This window comes from Ixodes scapularis, unplaced genomic scaffold, assembly GCF_016920785.2.
Source record: "Ixodes scapularis isolate PalLabHiFi unplaced genomic scaffold, ASM1692078v2 PGA_scaffold0__279_contigs__length_252992795, whole genome shotgun sequence".
Lineage (NCBI taxonomy): Eukaryota > Metazoa > Arthropoda > Arachnida > Ixodida > Ixodidae > Ixodes > Ixodes scapularis.
The window spans coordinates 180,334,104-180,360,460 of record NW_024609835.1 but is presented as its reverse complement, the minus strand read 5'-3'; the positions used below and the strand labels follow the sequence as shown (position 1 = coordinate 180,360,460).

Here is a 26,357-nt window from a genome sequence, read left to right as displayed (position 1 = left end):
CGGTGCCCATGCACATCTGCTGCAAAGCGTCAGTATACGTGGTGTCGTGCCAGTCTGAAATATTGAACAATTCTCACATGGTTTTGCACCGTAGTAAGGTGCCGATTTTGTTGGCCGTTATACGCGCATATTTAATTAAATGTGAAACAGCGTCTTAGCCCAATTTTGGGTAAGAGGAAAAATCTGTGCTTTTTGTTGGTGTTTTACAGCTGTATGTTTTAGGATATCACATTGTACACATGCTTGTCTTTTCTTAGTATTCCAAAAGCTGTTGGACACGACGCATGATGTTCGGTCTTATATTAATTATTAACTTCATATGTTTCTGAATGAAAATATACTACATTGTGTAATGAATACTTAGAGGGGCACTCAAGTGAATTCTGAGATAGCCTATTTATAGTTATAACCATCCTAAAAAAAACAACTAAATTACACTTATGGGCGGCCGATTTTCTATAAAAAATTGAATCAAAGATCGTGACACGCTTCTCTTTTTGCGTCTTTGTGCAGACACAGCACCAGGGGGCGCCGTCGGACGGCCTTTTCAAACAATAATTGCTGTATTACGTTTCATGCTCCCAAAAATATTACTTTTTTATATATATTGCTCAACGCGCCTAAAAAAAGAGTTAATAGTAACGTTCGGAATATGCACGCAGCAAACTATTTTCATTGGTCAAATTTTATGCAGGTAAGAAAACCCGAGAATCCCCCCCCCCCCCTTTCCCTCCTCCTCAAGAAAAAATAGTGCGTGTGTATTTCTATTGCTGTGAGTTTACTAGTACGTCTTGCAATCTAGAACTGGTCATTTTTATTGACTAAAACCCAACAAACAATATGTCGTCAAAAACAAGCTTCCACAAAAAGCACTTGAGTCTCCCTTGAAATATGTTAAGAGTTTTTTTTCATTTCGTGATAACAATGTAAGGTAAAAATTGTTTTTTGGCACCTAGATGCCCTCGACGTTGCGCACGGCATCGGAGATTACAATGGAAAGATTGGTGTTTCTGCTGTATTGCAATGATACATTTAAGTTAGAAACATTAAGAAAATTTGCATGAATCGTTTATGCTTTTTTTTTTTTCATATGAAAATACACCAATCTTTGCATTAACGTTATTCATCACAAAGAGACGACTGGTGACCTGTTATAAATTATTAGGCACACATGAATGGCAAGAACGTTGGACCCCCGAAAAGTGTTGTAAAGCACTTTAACCGCCGACATGTCACGTGATTCACGTGTGACACTGCGTTTGGCAGCCAACCCGCGCGTAGAATGACTAGCACCGCAAACATGGCCATGAACCTGTCGAGAGAAACCGACATTGTTCAACCCTACAATCTAGATCTCCGTAGATCAAAAATAGAGTGCACCTCGGCAGAGTGTACAAAGTGTTTCGTGTATAACATCCGCACACCTTAGAAACCCGGACACGCGGTCTTACACTCGGGATGCTGACATTCCAACAGGGCCACACGGGCGCTTCCAAATATTGCAACCGCCACTTCGGGTCTGCGGCACACCCGACTATCACGTCTTTCAGGCCAACAGTCTAATAGTCACGTGTGACAGTCTTCTCTCACGCGCTCTGGTTGCGGGAGTGACTGCTGTTCACTGTCAACACGATTTCCCTGTTGGGCGGCCCGGCGCGCCTCTGCAGCTCCTCATACGTTGGCAGGAGAGAGTCGTCTTGCACGTTCTCGGCTGGTGGCGTCCCCGTGCGGTCAGCCGTGCTGCCCATCTGGACGCTCGTGCTTGCCGGTTGCTGTAGGCTGGGTCTCGGCGGGACGGGGGGCCTTGCCGGTCGTTCCGGGAGCGCGCCTTGGCCGAACGGCCCCAACGAAAGCGCACCTTGCGAAAGCGACAGGTCGATGGACGGATACTTGATCGCCTCGTCGTACGTGGGCGGTAGTTCGTTGCGAGGCGTTGCCAGCACGAAGGGGCGGTCCCTCGCTTCTCTGGAGGCTGTGGTCGCCTCACACTGAAAAAGAAAAAAACAAAAAAGAAAGAAAATGTTTTGCCCCGTTTGTTACGATGTTTAGTTGCGCCAGTTGTGTAACAATCAAAAATACAGCACGTGTTAGCTATTCTAATCGAACGTCTTTTCGTGCCTCATTGTGTGTTTGTGTAGGGGCCGAAAAGGAGGGGCGGGGGGGGGGGGGGGTTGTCACGTCATGGTTATTCCTGGCAGTGGCAAGTAATATTGTTCTTGAGCAAAAAAAAAAAAAAAAAAATGACAAAGTGTAAAAAAAAAAAGCATACCGCGTAAAAACTACTTTGATAAAAAGAACCGTCAAGATGAAGTTGTGCTGTTTTGGTGCACGGCCTGGATTGCTGGCGGTCTTGCACCAATGGCTCATTATAAAGTTTGACATTCTTTCTGCACGAACGACAACCTCGCAGGAGCTCTGCGCGTGCAGAACACCAGGTGGCACGAGCTGTCTCGGACGCTGCCGTATGCAACCTCTGAACTAAAGTTATGGCGGCTTCACGTATGCGCCGAACGCTTCGTCAAAGCAGTCTATCGAGAACGTCACTAGATTTATTAGCATTGTTGACACCGTGACGTCACATGGCATCACGACTTCTCACCGCGAGTCACGTGACACCATCACGTACTCGATTGTCATGAGCGCGAGTCGAGCACAGGGGTTCATTACAATCAGCATCGCCAAATAGTCGTGGTCAAACAAACATAAGAATAGCCGAACTCTAACAATGTCTGAAGCTCAACCCCAGCGCATGACTATGATGAACTCTGACGGTATAAAGTTAGCGTCAGATCACGAGGCCACTTGTACTAATAGCGAAATGAGGAGGGGAAGGCTGCTTCTTTTTTTTTTTTTGCGTCTGTTGAGAGGAGAACTAATGGATGTTTTTGATAGTTATAAACGTCAGGAATTAGCTCTTAGCGGTATTTACTGCAAGTTCCAAATTGTGGCATTACCCATTTTACATGTACAGATACATCATTGAAGCATCCAAACATGTTTTCGTTGTTGCTGAACTATCTCAGAAGGTTACCCCGAAAAATAGAAATATTGAAAGAACTAAATGTGACTTATTATTTCGACGATAAAAAGAGCTATAAGTGCGTACGGGAGGAATACCTGAAAAGATTTATCCTAGTGGCCTCAGAGGGACAGCCGGACGTTGACATCCACATTAAATTTTGCAGGAGGGTTGTTATCAAGTTCTTCCCCAAGCTTTGACCACCCTCGTATTTTATTCTAACATCACAGTTTTTTGGGCGCAAAATAAAAGAGATGCAGTATTACTCTCCACAACTGACAGAAATATAATTCTCGAATTAGCACCCTCAAACGGAGGACGGAGCCCCTCAAAAATGGCGGTATTCTCTAAAAAAAAAAAAAAAAAAAAAAAAAAACGAGGAAAAAAAAACAAAAAAAAAAAAAAAGAAAGGGGGGGGGGGGGGGTAGTTTAAAAAGATTCCTCTGCTCCGCGTCTTCGGCAGAGGTCAGAAAACGTGGTCCCGGAAACAACTTTGCAGAAGCACTCTTGCCTGAGAGAGCACGTTATCGCTGTGCCAGACGCTCGCGCCGTTCCTCACAACGCTGCACCAAGCAAGAATCATTTCTGTCTTTCAAATGCATGGCTTTCACTGAGCGCGAACCTTCTGTAGCGTGCATTCTGCACCATCGAATTTGATTTTCTCAGCAAGAACAAATCACAATGACCACCAGCATACCCTTACAAAAATGATCAATAAGTTTTAATTTACTTTCAATCGAAACTCATTGATAATTTTTGTAAGGGTATAGTGCGATGAGGTCACGTGCGAACCATGTTAAGGGGGCGGTGAAACGATATTGAATTGAAATGTTTTTCACTTTACATGAGCTTACAGGCACTAGTGGGACTCAAAGATACTCTCACGCAACGCCACTGGCAAAGAAACTCCTCTGTTCCGGTGTAATTTCAAGCACAAAAGCGAGCGTTTTCGTCCAATCTCTACTCCGCGAAACTTGATGACGTAAATGGGGGATCGTAGTATCCTCCATTGACGATATTTGAATGCTGCTCCTAAATTGGACCCGAGCATTTCGTGGGCACTCGATTTGGGCTCGGGATAATCGATAACTCGAGAAGCATTGGGGTAGTGGCACGTGACCAATCGCTGCAATGACGACAATAGCCGAACCATATGAATGTCTGGAACTGAGCGCGTGTCCTGTGTTTTGCTAACCCCGGGCAAAAAATGCTCAGTCACTGAGCTGTGGGCACATGCGCAGCGTCCGATATACCGCAGACCTGATCCACAGCGCATGCTCAGAAGGAGTTCCACAGCCCAGCAGAGAAAAATTGCAGCGCGCAGAAGGCGACTTTTGCAAAAGGCTATAATCGGCTCCAGAAGATCACGTGACCGCTTGTTCTGGCTGGGAGTTGTGGGAATGAACGCTGCTCGTTTCTTCCTTTAATGTTTTATGCGATTCCGATTGCGAGTTGTGAAAACCGAACAGGTGTTTCGCAGGTTATTAACGTCAGGGATTCGTTCTAAGCGGGATTTGCGCAAAGTACAAAAATCATTGCATCGCCCCTTTAAACAGTTCTGTTTTCTGGTGAAATGCGATGTTCTCAACACTAGCAAAAAGTGTATATCAAAATGGTAAAGTTGTGCAGTGTATATCGCGCATGACTGATAAAGCAAAGAGTTCTGAAGTGAGGGCCCAAAACAAATGCACGTTAAGCCGAGTATGACATTAGCCCCCCGCGACAGTACTTTGTGAAAATTCGAGCTCGTACACGCCAATGTTCAAATGTGATTTATATTAGAAATGTATTGTGTGTACTTCGCGCTATTTATGTGTAGTTACGAATATCATTGCATGCATCTCTATGTATTTTTTTTTTCAGTACTGCGTTATGTATGAAATTATTTAGAAAAATACAATTTATTAAATATTAGTGAACAAAAGGTAAGGGCGCAAACGAGCTGGTGGTGGTTAAACAGTCTCGGGGTTTTTGTCGAAATGTTTATTAAATATCTGGCACATTTCGTGCATTTGCCTTCAGATCTAGTATGTGGGCACACAGTTCTTTTGGAGATACCCCGCGACTGGGTGTTTTACACTACCACGCAATGAACAACAAAAGCTGCGTTTCCTAAGACTCAACAGCTGGCGTATTTTCGAGTATAGTTCTCCCGTGTCGGTCTCAAGCGGTTATGTGAACTTCCTACAGTAAAAGTTATTGATGATAATAAGAATATATTTATTACTGACTGAAGATTTTACATCATAAATAAAAGACCGATCATCTTAAAGATATACGGCATAATTACATGCATCTCAAAATTATCTCAAATATGTTCTGCAAAAAGTTTTCGGCGTTTTTATCCTCGACAACCACCTCTAAAGTGATTTGGGAGAGCCTTAGACATATGTCTGATTTTCAAGCTGATTTAAATAACTATGTGTTCCTGACACGTATTTAACTTCTCAAACTTATAGAAGTTTGTGATTGCCTCTTTTAGTTGATGAACAACACTTTTACGTGTCTATGGGCTGGACAAAAACGAAGTACACAGGGGCGAGTGACGGAACTATGACAATTTCACACGCAGACCCTCAGAAAAGTGACCAATTATGTAGCTGCATTGTCAAATAAAGTATGAAATACTACTTTGTGTCATTTAACAAAAATCACCAATTAATAAGTTTGATGCTTATTTCAATCTGAATTCACCGGTATCTTGTCAAGAACAAACATCAACAGCCAAGCTATGCCGAAAATGTTCACTCGAGTACGCGCTATATTAGGCCAGATTCGATCTGAGTACGAAGGTAGGTAGAAATGAGCGTGAACAATTTGGATCACTTTTTTCTGCATGATTATTCGCCTTCATCGCCGTGCTGAACGCAAACAATCTTGGTCATGAAAACAAGCGTTGTGACTGCCGATAAGTGTTTCTATAAACGGTAAACTGCAAGGGTCTGTCGTGAAACTTTCGAGACATTTTTAAAATATGATTGGTTTTAGTGCTTTCAGATTTGTAAAAAAAAAAAGCCGTGAAAGCTACACTTATGCGGTTTGTGCAGGTGCGTTATACGGCCAGGGGAACATAGTATAGGAAGATGGTCGCAACCATCAGTCCTTTAATTAGGTAAAATTTGTTAATTAACTTTTTAATTAATGCAAATAGACTTATAGTCCCAATTAGAAACTTGCTGAACATTATGGAAAAATACTAAATCAACTCTTTTTAGAAGCATATAACGCCGGGGCAGCATTTTACGGCGTTCTGTAAAAACGCTCCATTTGGACGCGTTTCTAGATTTTGGGTTCTTATCGGAAGAGCATCTTTGCCCCCTCGGTCCTGCTTTCCGGTGTAGGCGGCGCGAAGCCACCTTCTCGCCTCCCTCGTATAATGGAGGGAAGTGGGGCGCACGTCTCAGCCACTGGGGAGCAGGTTCAGCGGGGAAAATAAACGGCCAGAAACATGCCGCAAAGTGGCCTCAAGATCCTAAGAAAGCTAATCGCTTTAAAAACAAATAAACCTTGAATCGGCGATTGAGCTAATCAGTATGGACGGGGCACAAAAAGGCAGATGCGGGATTCAGTTTTATACGCTTTGTGTTTATATTACTCTCCATTCAGGCTCAATGAGCAAGCGGAAGGGGGAACTCACGACAATTCCAACCGAGATAACGCTCCTTGATAACCCTCAACGCGAGCGCTGGAAATGGCGATGCTAACGACAACGCACTTGCGTTTGCTCTTATATACGCAATACTAAAACTCTTTACGTAGATAGCCTTTGCGCATGATGGATGCGAAGTCTTGCCACGTGGTCAAGAAAAAAAGATATCCATCAGCCCCTTGAACGATATTCTTGCCGCGAGCGTGATCCTTGGCCGCGACAAAGTGAAAGCGGGCAGGGGCAGGTCTTACCCCGGGCAGTGAAGGATTGCTGTAGGCCTCGGCTTGGCGCCTCTGTCGCCGAATCTGGTCCCGTGTGCGCTTGAGGATGTAGACCCGCCACAGGATGACCACCATCCAGAACAGCAGGTTCAGCACCAGCACCACGATGAGAATTCTGCGGAGCGGAGGGCCGACGGAACTCAGTTTCATGCGCGCGCTTTTGAAGACTTTATTTAGAGACGCATTTGATGCGAGGGGCAATGAAGAACGCACTAATGGGGCGGAAATAGACCCTTTCCGGAATTCAGACTGGCAACTTTGATTACTATCATCATCTGAAAAATGGCAGATGTGCTATACTAATGGCGGCCTCCTGTTTACTGATGAAAAAAGAAGTTGAAGATGCACCTAAGAATTCGAGGCCAATACATTCTAGACGTTAGCGCGACGTGAAGCAGGAATTGGACGCAAGACCTGCGTAAGCGTTCATTTTCTATGGACACTAAAATGCCCCCCGTTATGCCAACTTATTTATGGGAAAGCTAGAGTCCAAATTTCTTTCTGAACTCCCCCTAACGCCAACTTTCTACAAGAGATACATAGACGATATCTTTCTTATTTGAACACACAGCGAGGAGGAACTGCTGGATTTCGTAAGCTGTTACAATTCTGTACACCCGAACATTAACTTCACTTACGCCTACTCTCAAACGGATATCAACTTCTTAGATGTAACTGTAAAAATTGAAAATGGTAAACTCTCCAAAAATCTCTACCGTAAACCAACAGATCGACAACATTATCTTCATTACCAGAGCGATCACCCCCGCCATTGTAAAAACAGCGTCCCCTACAGCCAAGCCCACCGTTTCAAACGGATTTGCACGAAAGAGGAAGATTTTGATGCGAGCGCCCAGAACCTAAAGACAGTGCTGGGAAAACAAAAATATCCATTACGTGTAATTAACGACGCAATTCAAAAAGCTAAACAATTGAACCGCGAGGACTTAATTGCGAACCGGCCCCCCAAACCCGACCTACAACGCACGAATCTATGCCTAACTTACAGCACAAACTTTCCTAATGTAAACGGTACACTGAGACGGCACTATAATATTCTAGAACAAAGCGAACGTCTTAAACGTGCGTTTCCGTCCGCCCCCGGTGTGGTCTACAGACGATCACGTAACCTAAGAGACTCACTTGTAGATTCTCGACTGAATTCGTTATTGTCAAATGACGAATGCAAGCCGTGCAAGAAACCCGGATGTCTGGTTTTCAAACAAATGCAACATACTAGCAGCGCTAGCTGCACACAATCGCAATTCTGCTTAAAAATTCGAGGGAACCTGACGTGTGTCTCTTCAAATGTGGTTTATTTGCTAGAGTGCAGTGTCTGCAAAATGCAATATATAGGGCAAACGAAGAGAGCCTTCAGGGAACGCTTTAATAATCACAAATCTCATTCACAATCGCTCCCAAGCCTACCTCTTTCAAAACAGCTTAGCCTCCCACATCATTCGTTCGGGAAACTTTCAGTAACGATCCTTGGAACCGGATTTAAGACAGACCGCGAACGGGAGCAGCGCGAATCGTATCTCATATACCGATTCAACACGATCGATAAAGGAATAAATGGAAATCCAGGGACACTTGCAGCGATTAAAACGTTGTCTAAGAATTAACAGGGAGCACCATTCTCACCCTGAACAAGTGGCACTCTATTTGCTGGTGGCATTGGACCAATATTTTGTGTGTGTGTGTGTGTGTGTGTGTGTGTGTGTGTGTGTGTGTGTGTGTGTGTGTGTGTGTGTGTGTGTGTGTGTGTGTGTGTGTGTGTGTGTGTTTGTGTGTGTGTGTGTGTGTGTGTGTGTGTACGAAACAGTGAGCCTTCCACACGCGCTTGTGTGCACACTGCGTCCTTTTTCGTTGGTCTACCCACTCATATGCGAGATCCGCTAATATTCAATTTTCTTTTATTTTCATTGAAAGGCGAAGGAAATCTGCGCCTTCCGCGCAATGCTGTCCTGCTGCACACAATGTTACTCGGTCTTGACCCTAGACATGCGTATTTATTTGTATTTATTTTAAGTTCTACTTTAATGTTTTATCTCTTAAATTTGTATTTTTAATTCTCTGTCCGGTACGATGACGGCTTTGCAATTATCCGGGGGCATTCGCCCCACCCTCCCCTGCGCCCCAGAGCCGTATATGTAGAGAGTTTGGTCAATGGGAGGCGCGGGCAGAGCCAGGGCGTGCGGCAGACTCGGAAAGAGGGCTTGGCATGCTCTCTTGACCAACCAGAAGCCGAAAAGAATCCCCTAGCGGTGGTAGTCAGAAACAATTCTGAGCCGATCGATCATCGAAGGTCTCTGTTCGTATATGGTTTTAATAAGTGCGTAAGAGTGAAGTGTAGTAACTCTTTGTGGTTGAAAATAGGGTGAACGTGTTGTTTCATCATGATCATGCAGAAAGATGTAAGAAACGAACGCGCCGCTCAACTCTGTTTTGCGCGGACAGAGTGTGACCGCTCTGACGGCAGATTCCCGGTGCTCGGCGTTTGGCGTAAGGATTATGTCGATTTTTCCACTAGTCGCACTCTTCCACCATCATTTTAGATGAGTGTGATTGAAACATCACGTGTACCATATTTTCAGCCATCGAGAGTTACTCCAATGCAGTTATCAGGTTTGTTTCTCGCGACCACCGCCAGGGTATTATTTCCGGCTTCTGGTTGGTCACAATCGAATTTCTGAAGACGCCCTGGAACACGCCCAGCCCGCTTTCAGCCAATGGCGCCGCTTCATTTGTCTCCTATACTTCCCAACGAATGGCCAAACTCTCTACATATACGGCTCTGCTGCGCCCCCCCTGCCCCGCGATCTGCTTCATTGCTCCCCTCTCCCCTCTCTTACCCGCCGCCCTAACGTAAAAACGCGCTCAAATAAAAAAAAAAATTTTTTTGAGGGGGGGGGGGGGGAGGGGGGCGTTTGATTTTGTTTTAGTTGTTTGCTTTTTTCATGTCTTTTACTTTTATTTTTCGTGACGTCACGTCCTCCTCGCCCCATTGGCCCCTTACTGCTTTGCAGAGTCTGATGCCCTCACATGTATGCCATCTCCTGACGAAGCCGAGCCTCTCGGCGAAACTGTCGAAATATATGCAATAAACTCCTAGCATAGCAACTCCGCAAGTACGGATCTCTGACTTACTACATTTTCCCGGTCCATTGTTCTCAAGCTACTCTGCCTCACACATATATATATATATATATATATATATATATATATATATATATATATATATATATATATATATATGTGTGCAGATGAATGAACCGTACTTAATCTAATGAATCAAAGAATCAAAGTTTTCATGAACCCGCCGAAAGCCAAAAAACGGCGGAGCCAGGATTTGAACTCTGGGCCTCCCAATGTCCGGTCGGGTGTGCTAACCTCTACCTTGGCTTTCTGGCGTTTCCTACCTGTCTTATTAATGCGCAAGAAACGAAATGTATCCAATCACAGGTGTTCTAGAAACACACGCCGCCGCGTGGAACGCGGTACGACGCGTAGTGTCACGTGGTACGTGCTCGTTTGTGCTCCAGAAATCCTCCCACTGTTTGTCTCGTCCCGTGTACATGTAGTATTCTTTGTTTATGAGCTTTAGAGACACGGTATTATCATCATCTGCGAGAATCAAGAGGTACGTTATTGAATACACAACACGGGCACTTCACACCATCGTACGTGGTCTCCGAGGAGGATATAAGCGAATATGTGCAGATGAATGAACCGTACTTAATCTAATGAATCAAAGAATCAAAGTTTTCAGGAACCCGTTGAAAGCCAAAAAACGTGAAAAGTGTAATTTACAGGTCGTGTTTTTTTTTTGTTTTTTTTTTTGTAGAATTACAAAGCGTAGCTTTCTTTCTGTAAAAAATAAGGCCAAGAAACTTGCCAGGGTCTACGGAGGGCAGCGCGCAGACAACAGGGGTCCAGTAGCGGGATGTGTTCGGCGTTCGTATCGATAGATGGCGCTACCTCCTTATCGCGACGGCTTGCGACCACCGTGGCTTATAAAATGAATATAATTTTTTTTAAAATATAACTTCGGTTCAAAAAGAAATGCTAACAATAAAAGCAAAACTTAAAGTAAAAAAACGCATCTGCTTAACGCCGGCGCTTTTGCTGCCCAGTGCCAACGGATTTCTTCTGCGTGTCGTCTGCTTTCTTTCGCTGGTCGGCTGCACCTTCAGACGCTGCTCCCGACGCCATCTATCAATACGAACGCCAAACACACCCCGCTACTGGACTTAGTCGTCTGGGTCGCCGCCCGCCGTAGACCCTGGCAAGTTTCTTGGCCCTATTTTTTCCTAAAAGAGAACTACGCTTTGTAATTTTACAAAAAAAAAAAAAAAAAAAAAAGAAACGACCTGTAAATTACACTTTTTACGTTTTTTGGCTTTCGGCGGGTTCCTGAAAACTTTGATTCTTTGATTCATTTACAACAAAAAACCGACATGTGAAATACACCTTTGACGAAAAGTTTACATGGCTACGTGCAGGCGTCGATTTTTACGGTCCATTTTATATCGAGCCTGGTGTCTTGAACCACCCTACATATATATATCTATATATATATTATATATATATATATATATATATATATATATATATATATACGTACATTGTACTTGAAATGTTGACCAGTTAGATATATGCATATGCAAAAGTGTAATACAAGGAACCACATCGTACAACACAGAAATACATACGGTCCTTGTGTTGGGTAAACATTGAGCTGTGCGGAAAACAAGCTGGAATAAGCGCGCCCCCTGTATTTCGATCACGTCGCCAATAGCACCGACAAGATGAGTACGGGGGGAGAAGTTTTTGTTGTCCCGCTTCCGCGGCAGCGCGAGCTCCCAATCATCGATAGCGCTTCCGCGTCTCCCGAACTTCGAAACTGCACTGGCAGTCAAAGCATGAGGGAAGGCATCGAGAGGACGCCCGAAAAAGATGTCCTGCTGTTGCCATCCTGTCAGTGGCTGTTTCGGCCGGCCAAGGGGCGCGAAAGCGGAAAGCGTTAAAAGACTATAAAAACACTGGACCCTGGAAAAGTAGCGGCCGCTGCCTCCCCTGCCTGCTAACCGGACACCAGCACATACTTACATACAGCGGTCGGTCTCAGTGGCCATGGCAATCGCCATTTCGCTCCATTCAAATCTTTGAAGCATTCAAAGGGTCGCTCTGAAGATGTCGCGCCAAGATCGCTAGCTATAAAGCCCCTCTATCCTGGGAAAAGTGGCGCATTTCACTGCTTTGGAAATGCTCGAGGCACGTGCAGCGAGCCACTTCTGGGAAGGACATGACGTGCGAAATCCAGCTCAGTGCTGCGCTGTGTCGCCATGCTTTTCCCAAGGGATGCGCGTTGCACGTGCCTCGTGCATCGACGCACGCGCTGCTTTTGAAACATAAAGCGGCTTTAGCTGTGTAGCATGCATCGTATACTGAAAACATTCCTCGCCAATGGGCATAAGCCACCGTGGTATAAGCGTCCTTGGCACTGTTTTTGCAAACAACTTAGCAATCATGCTTATCTCCACATATCTCTTAGAATGGTACTTTCGTTCTTGCGTATTTACTATGTTGAGACGTAAAATGTATTTGTCAATTTCGACAAGCGCGGGCGCCGCATTATGTGACGGTGCAAACATGTGCAATCGTATCGCCGTTGTGTGAATTGCAAAATATCGGTATACAAGAAACGTCTCTTTAAAGGCCGGTTCACACATGCAGCGAAGCGCTCATGTAGCGCTTCTCACGTGTCGTCTGCTACTTATTGTGTGCCATGAACAGCAGTATTGACGCTGCGACACAAAGCTGGTGAACGCTCCCGTCAGCACGCGCTTAGCGCGAGGTTAGCGCTACGCTTGTAGCACTCCACTACATGTGTGAACAGGCCTTAAAGCTACCCGCCACCAGCGAATTTAGATCGGCTCAAGAAGAATGGAGAGATAAAGAAGAAACTGCTCATTCCATGAATCAAAATGGCGACCATACGGGGAGCTTGTTGCTACTCTCGCAGGATTCATTTGACTACAGTGTAAAACTAGAGCCTCTTGATGTGTTTCCGTTTGTCTCTCAAGTAGCGTCAAATGCGCCAGAGCACGGGGCCCGTACGTGTCTCGAGCAGCCCTGGAAGAGAATGGCGGAGCAGCACCGAAATCAGCGGCCATCGGAGGCAAATGGCGGAGGAGCAACCGCTCGTGGTACGTGTCTTGCACGTTTCCACAACAATGGTTGGCGGTACTTGTAAGCGCGAATTTGTATCGAGAAACTTTACGTAAGACTAGGGTGTTTACATGTCTGTCTTTCTCAGGGTGGAGACATCCTTTTGTTGCACTGAGTGGGCCAGCGCGTGACGCGCTCGCGCACTCAGTGCATCACTCGTGCGGTAAAATGGCGTCTAAGCATTAGCGAAGGCTACGCGCTCGAGTTGAGTTACACCTGTTTGCGCGCACTTCCAAATACATTAGAAGCAACGATTGGGTGGACAAATGGTTGAGATGTCACCACTCAAGCACAAGCGCGTGTTTGTATGAAGGCACGCTTCGTAGGACGCGACCATGTAATGTTCGCTTCGAGCATAGAACGACATTGCGGCATACTATCGTTTACAAGCTAGTGTTAGCATCTATCTAAGAGCGGTAACAAGGTGTCTGAGAGAACTAAACGCTGAACTCCATCTCATGAATTAAGCGACGAATAACTGACGAACTTCGCCCGACAGTATGCTCGATTTGAGCGCGACGTGGCAGCCATTGTGCTGATGCCACTCACAGAGCAGAAGCCGCAGGGGCAAGATTCGTCGATTTCTCGCAAAATATTCGCCGCGACAAAAAAAAAAAAAAAAAAAAAAAAAAAAATGCAACTCGTGTTTTTACTGTGCAATTAATACAATCAAAACGCTTTTCCTCTAGCTTTTTTTTTTTTTTTTTCTCCTTGTTGTTTTCTTTTGCAAATATTTATATTAGGAGTAAAATTCTGCCGGATTAGACTCCTCGAGCAACGCACAACCGAAAAGCGGCCGCAAAATATTCGATTCTGCTTGCCAGAGGCGCTGGCAAAACTTCAGAACTAAGGACCTGTAAGAGAGTCAAATCAATGTTCTCTTTCGGAGCTACTGGTGACGCAATCAAAAATCGTTCTTCTGTGATTGGCAAATCGCTCGCCATGACGTCTAGATTAATTATGCTTTCGACGACAGAAATAAGAGTAATTAATGTCAGACTGTCAAGTTTGACGGTGTTAATTAAAAAACGCGACGAAGCTTCCACCGTGTTTTTTTCTACACAACCGTCGAACTTGTCGTTCGCCGCTGTTAATCCCGATCGTGACGTCACGGCTAGGAATTACAAGAAGGCGCCGCTGAAAAATATCGTCGCCAACACGCGCGCTGTTTTTTTTTTTTCTTTTTTTTTGTATTGATTAGCGTTAAATGGTAAAACGTGTCCTCACTTCTGGTGTTAAAATAAAGACGCCAGAAAGCTACTCCCTAAACCTCTCGGCATACTACCAAAGACGTGCGATAAATTGTGTTAACGCACCTATGCTGGACTTCAGGTGGAGCCAAAAGCAGTCCTTTAGACTCTGACGCCATGAGTCTCACTCCTCCCGCTTTCAGTACAGACTTGTATAGGTATTACGACGATTCATAATATTGAGGGGTTGCACACTCCGCTGGCCAAATTGTACTTAAAACGGCGGACATATCGGACTTTAAAACACCCGTACAGCAAGATTACTTCCAGCAGGTTCGTTTTTTGCTGCAATTTTTCTGCCTTTCACGCAATTACTTTCTATTGCAAAAAAAAAAAAAAGTTAGCGCATGCACCGCGCTAGTTGCAAGCGTCAAAAAAGAGCACATAGAACATTAAAAAAAGATTCTAAAATGTGGCTGGGAACCGCATGTTTGAAATGGCGTTCGCACATAAAGCTGCAATGTCTTTTTTTTTCTTCTTTTTTTAAAAGAGCGATATGGTTTATTGACGCCCGTAACATTTACGAGCCAGCGGCACGTGTGGGCATGCCAAGTGCAGAATTTCGCCAAATTTAGAATCGTATGTTCGAAACGTTCGAAGAAGATTCGGATGGCTTCGCAACTTATACCGACTGACGAGCTCGATTGTGTTGCGATAACAAAACAGTAATCAAAATAGAGCGTTAGCTTATTGCCACGAAGTTTTCACCAATCAGCGCTCCGGAGACTGTAAACACTCGAATCTCAGCTATATGTATACGACAGCGTAAGAAACGCAAGGCGTGGATTATTAAGCCGGGGTCGCACTGCTTATACATCATATAAAAGGCAGTCTGCATACAGAGTGGAACACCATTCACCACGAGATCCCTGCTTGGAATACCGCATAAGAATGCGTTCAGGGAGAAAACTTGGCAAGCGGCATTCAATCCACGGATATGGCGGTGACTCGTGTTTGCAGACTGTCTTTTCTATAGGGAGTATTCACTGGACGCCATATTTTTGGGTGCTGTTTAGTGCGCATGCTCACAACGAGCTCACATCAATAGGCTGCTAAGACCGGCACTCCTGATGGTGCGGAATGCACGTTGCAAAAAGAACTGTGGAAGCTCGCCGTCAGCACGCGCTCAGCATTTGCGCACACAGCTATGGCCGCCCCAGTGAATACTCTCTATAGTGTGATCCCGGTTTTATATTCACATTTCTTACTATCGATATGATTTTCATTATTTTTTTTTGTAATTTTTTAGCAGTTTTTGCTACCCTAGGCCACGAGCATGAATCTGAGAAAATTATGTTATCAAATGTTATCGTGTTTCTCTTGTTCAAACATGTGTTGTTGTTGCTGTTTTTTGTTGTTTATGTATGTTTCCATAAAATGGATATGTCCTCTCTTATCATATTCCTATGAGGGACTGGTAATATTGAAATATAAAAATATATTAACCAATGATATAATTAATTATTCGTATTTCCTATTGCCTGCATGATGCCGCAATCTGATAGCCTGCGAAGTGCGATTATAATGTCTGGAACTCGCCACGTCCTGCAGTTCTTCGGGTGGATTCGGCACTGTTTTGACGAGCTCGGCGTAATTTTTTTCTTTTTTCATACACCTGTAGGTACTGTCTGCGACATTTTTTGTGAAGTCGACCGACTGAGGTAGACTAAGCTAATGGTCTCGCGTCAACGGATAGCGCCTATTTTTTAAGCGTGTCGACTCCTATCGCATTGTATCGAGCCTTCGCAGCATGACGGATCCCGAACATTCAATAAATGACCTACTCGAATGAAGTTAGTTATATATCGAAATGGGGCATGATACATTCGGAAACATTTTTGTTCCAAGGACGCAACTATAATCCGTTTCACTCAATTGGTGTGAAACGGAGTATGTTTGCAGTCACCCGCCAAAACCAATCACGCCGAAAAAAGAAAAAAGCGCGGTGGCTTAGCTCGGCTATGCCAGGATATACGTATACCGTGAGCTTATGCGCAGAAAACGAGAGGCGCTATCAAGCGGCTCCGGTGCAGCGTCAGACTTGGCTACTGCGCAACGGAGGCGCACAGCTGGGCACGCGGCGGAGCCAGTGCGTCAGCCGCGGTTATGACGTCACTCCTCTGGAATGCGCAGACCGGCGAGGCGGCCGCGGCGGCGGCGGCTCCGGCTCCGGTGCGCCAGCTGTGCGCCGTGTGACGTCACTGCTCCTCGTGCATGCACAGCACGGAGCACGGCTCATTATGCGAGTCACGCGAAACTGCTCAACCTCGGCCAGTGTAGCTCACGCTACAAAAAGCGTAGGTTCGCGGCGTGCTTAGTTTAGACGCGGTGACAGCAAACGCACAATGGCGACGAGCTCCGCGATGACGGCGTACTTTTGGCGCCGCTCGACTGGTTTCATCAGATCGATACAGACCAACCCAGCTCACTCACATCACATCACTGCGATGGCGCTGCTGTCAGTACTGCGCATGCGCAAAAGCTTCGCTCCTCCCGCATTTGGTTTGTGCGCACGCGCAAGGCCCACACCTGGTGTGGGCAAAGCGGTCTTTGTTTGTGAACACTGTGTCGGTGTCTAGTAGCTCGGCAACTACGCTAGGATTTAGTGTAAACCGGTGTATAGTGGAAACTCCTCACAGGTATGGGCAGTACGCAATTGTTTGTCCGTTATGCGCCCAGCGAAGAAAAGAAACAGAAGCATCCGAGACTGTCAAACCTCTAACACGTGAGGCATGCACGCGAGGGTGCACTTTTGGCAAGTTTGCAATCACTGCAGGTGCTTACTTCAACGAGCACCGAGAGACTGCGAGCTTGCCAAAGGTGTACCATCGCGTGCATGTTGACTCTTGTCAGTGACGGCTGTTTCTGTATGTCGCTCTAAGGTGACTCTGCCGTTAGATCAAGCGTGCGTCTGACACGTTGACCGGCATGAAAGGTGTATTTGTTTATTAGCATCTGTAACCAATAGTGATGTTATGAACCTGCGTTCAATAAAAGAGTTTTTTTTTCTTTTTTGAAATATCTGTGCTATGCTTATTTTTATATCGAAGGCGTCATTATAGTTCGACAAAATAATTTACAAACCTCACTAACAATCCCAGAAAAAACCCACAAAAACGTGAAAAACAAAACAAATAAATTACGAGCTTAAACAATGGCATATAGGATAAAGAAAGCGCGCCATAAACCGCCTATATCGTGAAGGAAATAAATATCGTTAAACGGCGTTTGACCTTTTACGCGAAAATACCCCCCCAACCAAAAAAAGAAAAAAAGCAAACGTTACATGTTTTGACGTGCAGAAAGGCGACACTTAGTTTCGTGTAAAAAGAGGCCGGGAAAAAGACCTTGCAGAGTGTCCGTAACGGGGTGCACCAGTTGCACGTACAAGAGTGAATTTCTTTCGCCTACAACGTACGCGGCCGCTTACGCGCTCGATTTCATTGTGCGCGTGGGTGGGGGAGGAGTTGCACCTGGGCGACACAAAACGGAGCCGCAGTATTGAATTTCTCGGCGTTACGTAAAGAAGGCCGACGCGACACTCAGATTGGACACGAGTGCTACGTCAGAGTTCGGCTGGTGCTCGCGTCCAATCAGCGAAAACACGAGACCCAGCCGAACGCTGACGCATACGTGTCGTGTCCAATCAAAGCGCCGCGTTGGCCCTCTTTGCGTAACGCCAAAAATTGTAATACTACGGCTTTGCTCGCCTATAAAGGGGTGACCCGTGGCACAAGCTCGAGATAGACGAAAAAGAAAACGGGCGTAATATATAATAACTCGCTTTTTAACTTTACATCGAACTGACAGTTGCAAGGGATCATTTCGCGAACAGCACGACACTGTTAGCTCGAACAGGCATTGTCTAGTTTCGTCAATTTTTATCGTAAAATTGAACGGCTCCCATAAAAACTACTCGTGCGGCGAAAAGCCCTCATTCGGGGCAGTAACCTAAGCGCTCAAACTTAATGCTTATCATTATACATTCTAAAAAAAAAAAAAAAAATGTTGGTGTTTTTTTGTTTTTTTTTGCATGCACGGAGGCAATTAATCAAGGCGAAGAATAAAAAGATCCCAGCCAATTAGAAAACTCAGAATACGAATAGAAAAGAAAAGTTACGAATGCGCACAGAGCAGTTGAGCAAGTGAGAGGTCATGCATATTGTCCATCTCTCTCTTTTGTTTTCTTCGTTTAATTGTATTTCGTGCATTAAAACTTACTGGAGTCCTTTTGGTGCCCCCGGCGATTGGTTGTCTGCGTGTTCTGCTTGAAAGTGAATTGACAGATCTTTTTTAGAGCATACCCTGTCTGAGCGAATTCCAGAGAAGCGCTGATTTCGCGTTCGCGCTAATAGCGTCGCGCAGTGTATACAACTCGCTAGTTTATTAGATCATAAAGCATGCATGAGCGGCACATAGCGGCCATATGTTCGCTTACCTGGTCGCCTTACTGGAAGACAGGTTTAGGCCTGTTGAGTGGGAATCAGCTGTGAAGGGATGGTTACATCTCGCCGTATGGAAGGGGCTGCACCCAAACTCCGCCATCACACACGCAAAAAAAAAAAAAAAAGTGTCCTCGCGACTCTTCGTTAAAGTTTGAACTTCCCCTATAACGAGGGACGCTGTATCTGCTGCGTTTTGCACGAAGTGGGCGGAGAGCCGTTGAAACAAGAGTTTTGCGAACAACAATTGCGGCTGCGCAAATTCCGTTATCGAGTTATCTTTTGTGTTTGCGTTGTTTCGCGGGCCGTGATCAGAGCGCTCGCTCGGTTTTTCTCGTATCGTACACACCAGGTATATCAAGCGGCCGAGCGCTGACCGGCTGGATCGCGGACGGTACCTCGTTGCAGCCTTTGCACAACATTGACACGAAAAGAAATTTACCGCACAGAATATTTGACGGGCCGATCCGGACGTTATAGAACATTTCCAAAAATTTCTCGATCACTCCGGTTTGCATTGTAGGGTAGCTCCGGTACTTTTTCCTGGGTTTTAAAATTACGACGGTTTTTAGCGAAGGAAGTGTGCCTGAAGCTCTGAACTGCAGTGTGTCCTTTCCTATTTTTCTTCTTTTTATTTTTTCTTGGTACCTCGTATAGTTTTGTAGATAACCTATCTCAAAATTTTGTTTCGAAGTTCTACGGCGAAACCAAAACTACCGGCTCGAGGAGATGGCAACTCAGCTACATGGCCATCGTGTGACGCAAAGTTCGTACCACTGTACCGCAAAAAGTACGGCCAGCCTATAGCCACAAGAGCAGTTCCGATCAGTCAGGTAAGATGCTGTGACTGTTTTATTGCTCTGCTTCGTAGATATACAACATCTGTAGCAAATTTTAATACACATTTGTGGCCGAAAAGCGAGTTCACCGCGATAAATTCACTGTCGCCATTATTGACCGCGGTGTTTGAAGAGCAGGCTCAGAACGAGCTCCCACTTGTCTTCTGGTAACTACAATCCTGGTGGTGTCCTATGCACGTTGTAGAAGCGTTATGGAAGCGTGTAAGCTCACGCTGAGCAGGAACGGACAACAATGGACGCCAGTGAAGGTTTTGGAGTACACGGCCTCCTGAAATCTTCTCGACAAACGGTGTCAACCAACACCTTCCTCAACTTTGAGTTTTTGAATATCGGCGAAAACGCGCATCAGGGTTTGAGCAGCAGGTTATTTGCGCAAACCACAGTGCTGCCAGACGTTCTCAGCATCGCACAACGATGCCAGACCCTCGAGCTCTTCGCACTTCGGCACCTCGACACGCTTGAGCCCTTGCAGGGAATCAATAGAGAGTTTTAGTAGACCGTTCCGATACCTCCGATAGCCCCGATAACGACACTATGCATGCGCGAAGGAGGCGGTGGCGGAGTATCGGGTATCGTTATCGGAGTCATGGGAACGATCTACTAAAACTCTCTATTAATCTTCACGCACGATCGCTGAGGAACACTTACGAACGAAGGTCGCTAAAAAGCAACATAACGAGCAGAAATCGTCCGCTATGGGACGGCTGAAAGCGGAGCAGAAAAGCACGGCTAAAGTAGTGGCAGTACGAACGAGTAACCTTTTTGAGTATATGAACGTGACGTCGGGGAAAAGGGTTGCTTGACAAGGAGCCAGCCCGCTGAATGCCGCTGAGAAGCTGATGGTAGCATTTTTAATGTCTTTTTAACTGATCGTGATGGTCTCATTAGTGTAATATTTTGGCAGTGCTCGTATTTAGTCCTTGTGAACCAGTATCTGTCATTCATCTTCATTCGACTTTTGACCGGATTTATATTCTTCGGTTGTAGCATCTTGTGTTGTTCTAAATTTGGCCAAATAGCAATCAGTTAACTAAATTAAGAGTTACCCTTACAAAAATTATCACTGAGTTTCAATTGGGTTTCTAATGTGTTTTATAAGAATACATTAGAAACTCAATCGAAACCCATTGATGATTTTTGCAAGGGTAGTGTTCTTACTAATTGTTCCAGACCAGTTTAACTTCAGAGTCGGGTCTGGAACAAACCAAGACGCTACATTAGTGACCCGGAGAACACTCTTTTTCACAAAGCAAGCCCTCTTCAGCAAGCAAGCACATCATCACGTCCGCAAGCTTCGTACCTGAAAGGTACGACCGCCCCAAAAAAGCATCATACGGCGTTTGTTGTCCTTGTGTGCTTGCTATCATCGAATAAACCAGTCATGCAAACACAAAAACAAACAAAGCAAAAAAACAAACCCGCCAGATTGCGTTGCATGGAGCGCCGTGACATGTGCCCCTTTGGCGCTACTCCACTGACTACATCGGGTCTTGCTGAGTCTAAGAAATCCGGTGTGTCTACTTTCCTGCAAAGCGCTTGGGAGAGTCAATCGCTGCAACAGGGACCTCGGCGAATGGTGAGGATCAAAATGTATTTGGGCCTAAATAAAAAGTCTGGTCCTGACACTAAACATGACGTTTCACGTTGGTGCGCTCGATGTCACAACGCAGACCATCTTCAATATACAGGTCTAAGCGTAATTTCAAGCGCGTCATTCGCAGCCTGCTCTTCATATACGGCGAGCTACTTGGGCGCATCAGAATGCGATGCAGCGTAGAGAAGGCGCGGGGAACGCCCGACGACAAGGCGGCCAAATGGGGGGAGGGGGGACATAAGCACGTGGGCGGGGGCGTTTCGGGGGTATACAACGCGCGTGGTGCGCGAGGAGTGGACGAAGTTGCACGCCGCCGGATAAATTCCGGCGATTTGCTCTGTCATGTGCGTTGCGTCCCGCAGCAGTAATCACAACATACGAGGCAGTTTGCACAAGCATTCGTCCGTCGCCTTAGTTTAGTCATTCACTTCGAATAGACTAGGAAATTCTGTGCGGCAACTTTTATCACTATCATCATCTCAGTGTGTGGCATCTGTGCCTAACTATAATGGCGGCCTTCCTCAGGCTGACGGAGAAAGGAGTCGAAGATACATTTATGCAGAGCCGTATATGTAGAGAGTTTGGCCATTCGTTGGGAAGTATAGGAGACAAATGAGGAGGCGCCATTGGCCGAAAGCGGGCTGGGCGTGTTCCAAAGCGTCTTCAGAAATTCGAATGTGACCAACCAGAAGCCGGAAATAATACCCTGGCGGTGGTCGCGAGAAACAAACCTGATAACTGCATTGGAGTAACTCTCGATGGCTGAAAATATGGTACACGTGATGTTTCAATCACACTCATCTAAAATGATGGTGGAAGAGTGCGACTAGCGGAAAGATCGACATAATCCTTACGCCGAACGCCGAGCGCCGGGAATCTGCCATCAGAGCGGTCACAGAGTGGGTCACACTCTCTCCGCGCAAAACAGAGTTGAGCGGCGCATTCGTTTCTTACATCTTTCTGCATGATCATGATGAAACAACACGTGCATCCTATTTTCAACCACAAAGAGTTACTACACTTCACTCTTACGCACTTATTAAAACCATATACGAACAGAGACGTTCGATGACCGATCGGCTCAGAACTGTTTCTCGCTACCACCGCTAGGGGATTCTTTTCGGCTTCTGGTTGGTCAGGAGAGCATGCCAAGCCCTCTTTCCGAGTCTGCCGTACGCCCTGGCTCTGCCCGCGCCTCCCATTGACCAAACTCTCTACATATACGGCTCTGCATTTATGGTATCGATCGGAGGATATATGAGGCCTATTCACGACTCCAGCTAACTATAGGTGGCGCCACTCATTTTCCAAAATAACGGTTATAGTGAGGGTCGGAGATGCGTACCGCTGCTGAGCCCGTCTAGTGTGCTGGCTCCACTGAGCGACACAAATTATTTCTGGTAATACGAGGCAGCTAAGGTGTTATGAGTGCAAGTCACCTCTTTACCCTAAAAACAAGAACGGTGTTTAGCGTAATATTTACGTAAGGATGCGCGTTTTAATCTTGGAGCGACACCGAAACCAACCACTATTTTGGTTACTTGAATACCAGCTGAACGCTTTTCCTAACGTTCAGCTGGTATTCAAGTAAGCATGTCTAACCAACCGGCTCAGCTCCAGGCCATCACCACTAATTACCACTATTTTGGATCTAATTTCTCGGTAGAGGTCTTAATTTCGGATTCTTTTATAACTCAAAATGTGTCTCACATCTTAATTATCTAGTTAGAGAAGTTGTTCGCGGAAACTTTTTTGACATATATGTTCGATCCAGGCTGATATTTGTAGTTGTTCAAAAATCAGTGCTGATATTTGTGCGTTCTCGCTACCTTTTCTTGCTCAGGTAATTGTCATGAAAAATAATGAACTGCAGGCCTTTTAATGGGTTTTGGGGTATTTACATGATTAATTTGTTTAACATTATTCCCACCAAAAGAATAAGAGAATAAATCCAATTTTTACGATATGTCCACAAAACGTATAAATTAATAAACGCTGTTCTCACTGCAAGAATCCGAGTCAGACAGCTGAAGTTTTTGTGTTACTATAGCAACGCGTGAAGCAAAAGACTTTATATTACATCCAGTGTTTGACTGTTTTCCTATCTTAATAACGATGTCAAGAGTTTTTCATATGCCAAAAAAAAAATAGTCTAAAATCAATGAAAACATTCTAGCTAATGTGAGAAATCCACGTAAAATTACATTAATTGTGGGTAAAGTATATTTTGCTAGCAAAGTCGCAACCCTTGACAATCGGCAAAACCTCCAAAGTCGCCGCAATATCCTTCCAGACTCTATGCCCAAAAGAAAAAAAAAATTATATTTCTAACTTTTTCATAACATGTAGTTTCTTTCATTTTTACGCTCCGTCGTTTTGCCAACCTCAGCCTTTCCAGTTCGAAGGAACGCCTACCCGCTTGCACGTCTGCTCACTGCAGCACGTTTCGTTGGCGTTGGAAGCCGGTGAAACAGTAGTGAGTTTTAGTATTGCGTGTACGAGCGAACGCAAGCGCTACGTGTTCGCGTCAGCTTTGCTTGTTCCACACTGCGTGTGCGCGGAGCCCAAAATTGCGGTTTTGGATGACGCATGACGATGAGGCGCACGGACAACGTGGGGCACGCAACTCTAACGCAAACCAGTTGAGTTGGCTTTTATGCGCATTTTATGCGGAATACTAAAACGCTCCAGTAAGGTATAATCCCACACCGTCAGCAGCACTACGTTGGGACAGTGAAGAGTGTTGTTTGCATTCGGAAATGACATTTCGCGAGCCATGGTCGCGAGCAGTTCCGCCGTGCCCGCTGAGCGGGAGAATCGGGGGACCCTCACTAGACCGCTTCCCGTTTCCGCCGCGGGAGGGCGAGCGTCGAGCTGGAGACGCGAATACATTCGAGGTTTCAGTTCAACGCGATGCACGCGTTAGATACAACGGCTGCGTAAGCGTCTGTTTTCAAGTATGATCTAAACAATCTTTTTGCAAAAGTTTGGTTTATGACCTTTTGGATGGCGAAAATTTGATCGGGGGGCTTTTATGGGTAGCCGCTTTGTACTGAGGCGGCGGCCCGTACGCGTAGGCATCTGCTAGCCAGCCACCCAGAGCAAATTAATTGAAGGGGCGGTGCAAAGGTATTCAATTGGAATGTTTTTCACTTTACACGAGCTTACTGGCACTAATGGGACTCAAGGATACTCGTACGCAACGCCACTGGCCAAGAAACACCTCTGTTGCGGTGTACTTTCAGGGACAAAAGCGATCATTTTCATTCAATCTCTTTGCAAAATTTGATGACGTAACGTGGGGATCGCAGTATTCTCCAGTGACGATATTTGAATGCGGCTCATAGATTGGACCCGAGCATTATTGCGTGGACACTCGATTTGGGCTCGTGATGATCAACAGCTCGAGAAGCATTCGGGCCGTGTCCTATCGCTGTAATGACTATAACTGAACCATAACAATGTCTGAAACTCAGCGCGTGTCCCGTGCCTCGCCAACCCCAGCGCGTGGGTATACGATCAACATTGGCGGCATATAATAAACCTTTTCCACACATCGACGGCACCAGGCGGTGGCTGCACGAACTAAAACTCGAGGAAGTGACCTACCTCCGCTACCAATCGATAATGGGAGCTACACTACCAGTTTCTTCGCCCTCTGAGCTGCGGCGCGTGCCCAACGCGACTTTAAAGAGGGGCATCCGTGGCGTCCACCCAAAAGTCGTGTTTTTCTTTTTGTCCACTTTCTTTTTTTGTGTAACACAATTTTATATATGCTGAAATTACGTGTTCTACTCGCTGATCCACAGCCTCCTTCCGAATTTCCTTGATTATTCATGCCGACTTCCGCCACTTGGCATCGGGCGCCCTTACAAAAATCTGTAGTTAAATTCTTTTGAATTTTTGTTGAAAATTTTCTGGAGTCCTATTGAATTTCTTTTTAAACTTTTTTGATGTTTTTTAGACTTTGTTTTGACAACTTATTTAACTCTTAGTTAAAATTGGCCACTTAAATTTTTTAGAATTCCTTCTTACATACATTCTTTTGAATTCCTTCTTACATACATTCTTTTGAATTCCTTCTAACATAAATTTTGTTGAATTCCTTTTTACAAAACCGCAGATTAACGTTTAAAAAAAACACTAAATGTTTTAATATATTTTTCAATTTCGTGAGGATATAGTGTCTTTTTGATACATATTATCCCACAAATAAGCAATGTAAACAAACACAAACACCATCAAGCACTCAACACCAGAAACACAGTCCTGTTGACAGCACCAGAGCCTTATATAGCCTACATATTGAAGGTAATCATTTGGCCGGTGACCACCTCAGCACTTACTAAGTTTTCAAGTCTCCGGACTCCTTCTCGAAAGTCTGTCAAAGGAAAGACAGTGTTTCGAAGTTCGTGGACTCTATCTCTTACTAAAAAGCATTGGTACAACTAATAATAATTTAGTGTAGTCGCTAAAACAACATCCACAAAACGGCTCATAGAACAAATGTTTATCGCTTCTCTGCATAGCACCACTCGAGACGAAGCCAGTCAAGGCGGTTGCTCCACTTTAAAATAGTTATTTTGCTCTTCTTTACTAGTTGAATAGGGTCAATAATGCAACGATTGTCATTTACAAAGTGAGAACGGCAAGGCGTGTTTTTCGAACGCCTGCCCTCCAGCACGCGCCTCATGCCTTCCGTCGTGCTTTTACTGCGCAGTCGAGCTCGAGGGGCGCGAGACGTCGAAGAGTTGTCAAGGATAGAACTCTCGCACTGGAGGCAGCAGAACGGAAGCTCCTCCCTATGGTTCTCAACTTGTCAGTGACTATTGAGAAACTTAGTGACTTTTGACATTTAGTCAAGATGTATTATGTTCAATAAAAAGTCAAGAGAAAGTCTGTAGCTTTTCTTTTGACAGTGGCTACAGAAAGTCAATTGAATAATTTGAACACGAAGTAAATAGAACGTCTGCAGTATTTCTGATAACACTTTCAGCAGGAAGTCAACAGAAAAAAAGATCCAACGTA

General features: G+C 45.2%; 1 pseudogene; it reads right to left on the bottom strand.

The window, feature by feature from the left end:
• Nucleotides 1–759: 759 nt before the first annotated feature.
• LOC8050463 overlaps nt 760–26,357 on the bottom strand; it is a 135,034-nt pseudogene continuing 109,436 nt past the window's right edge.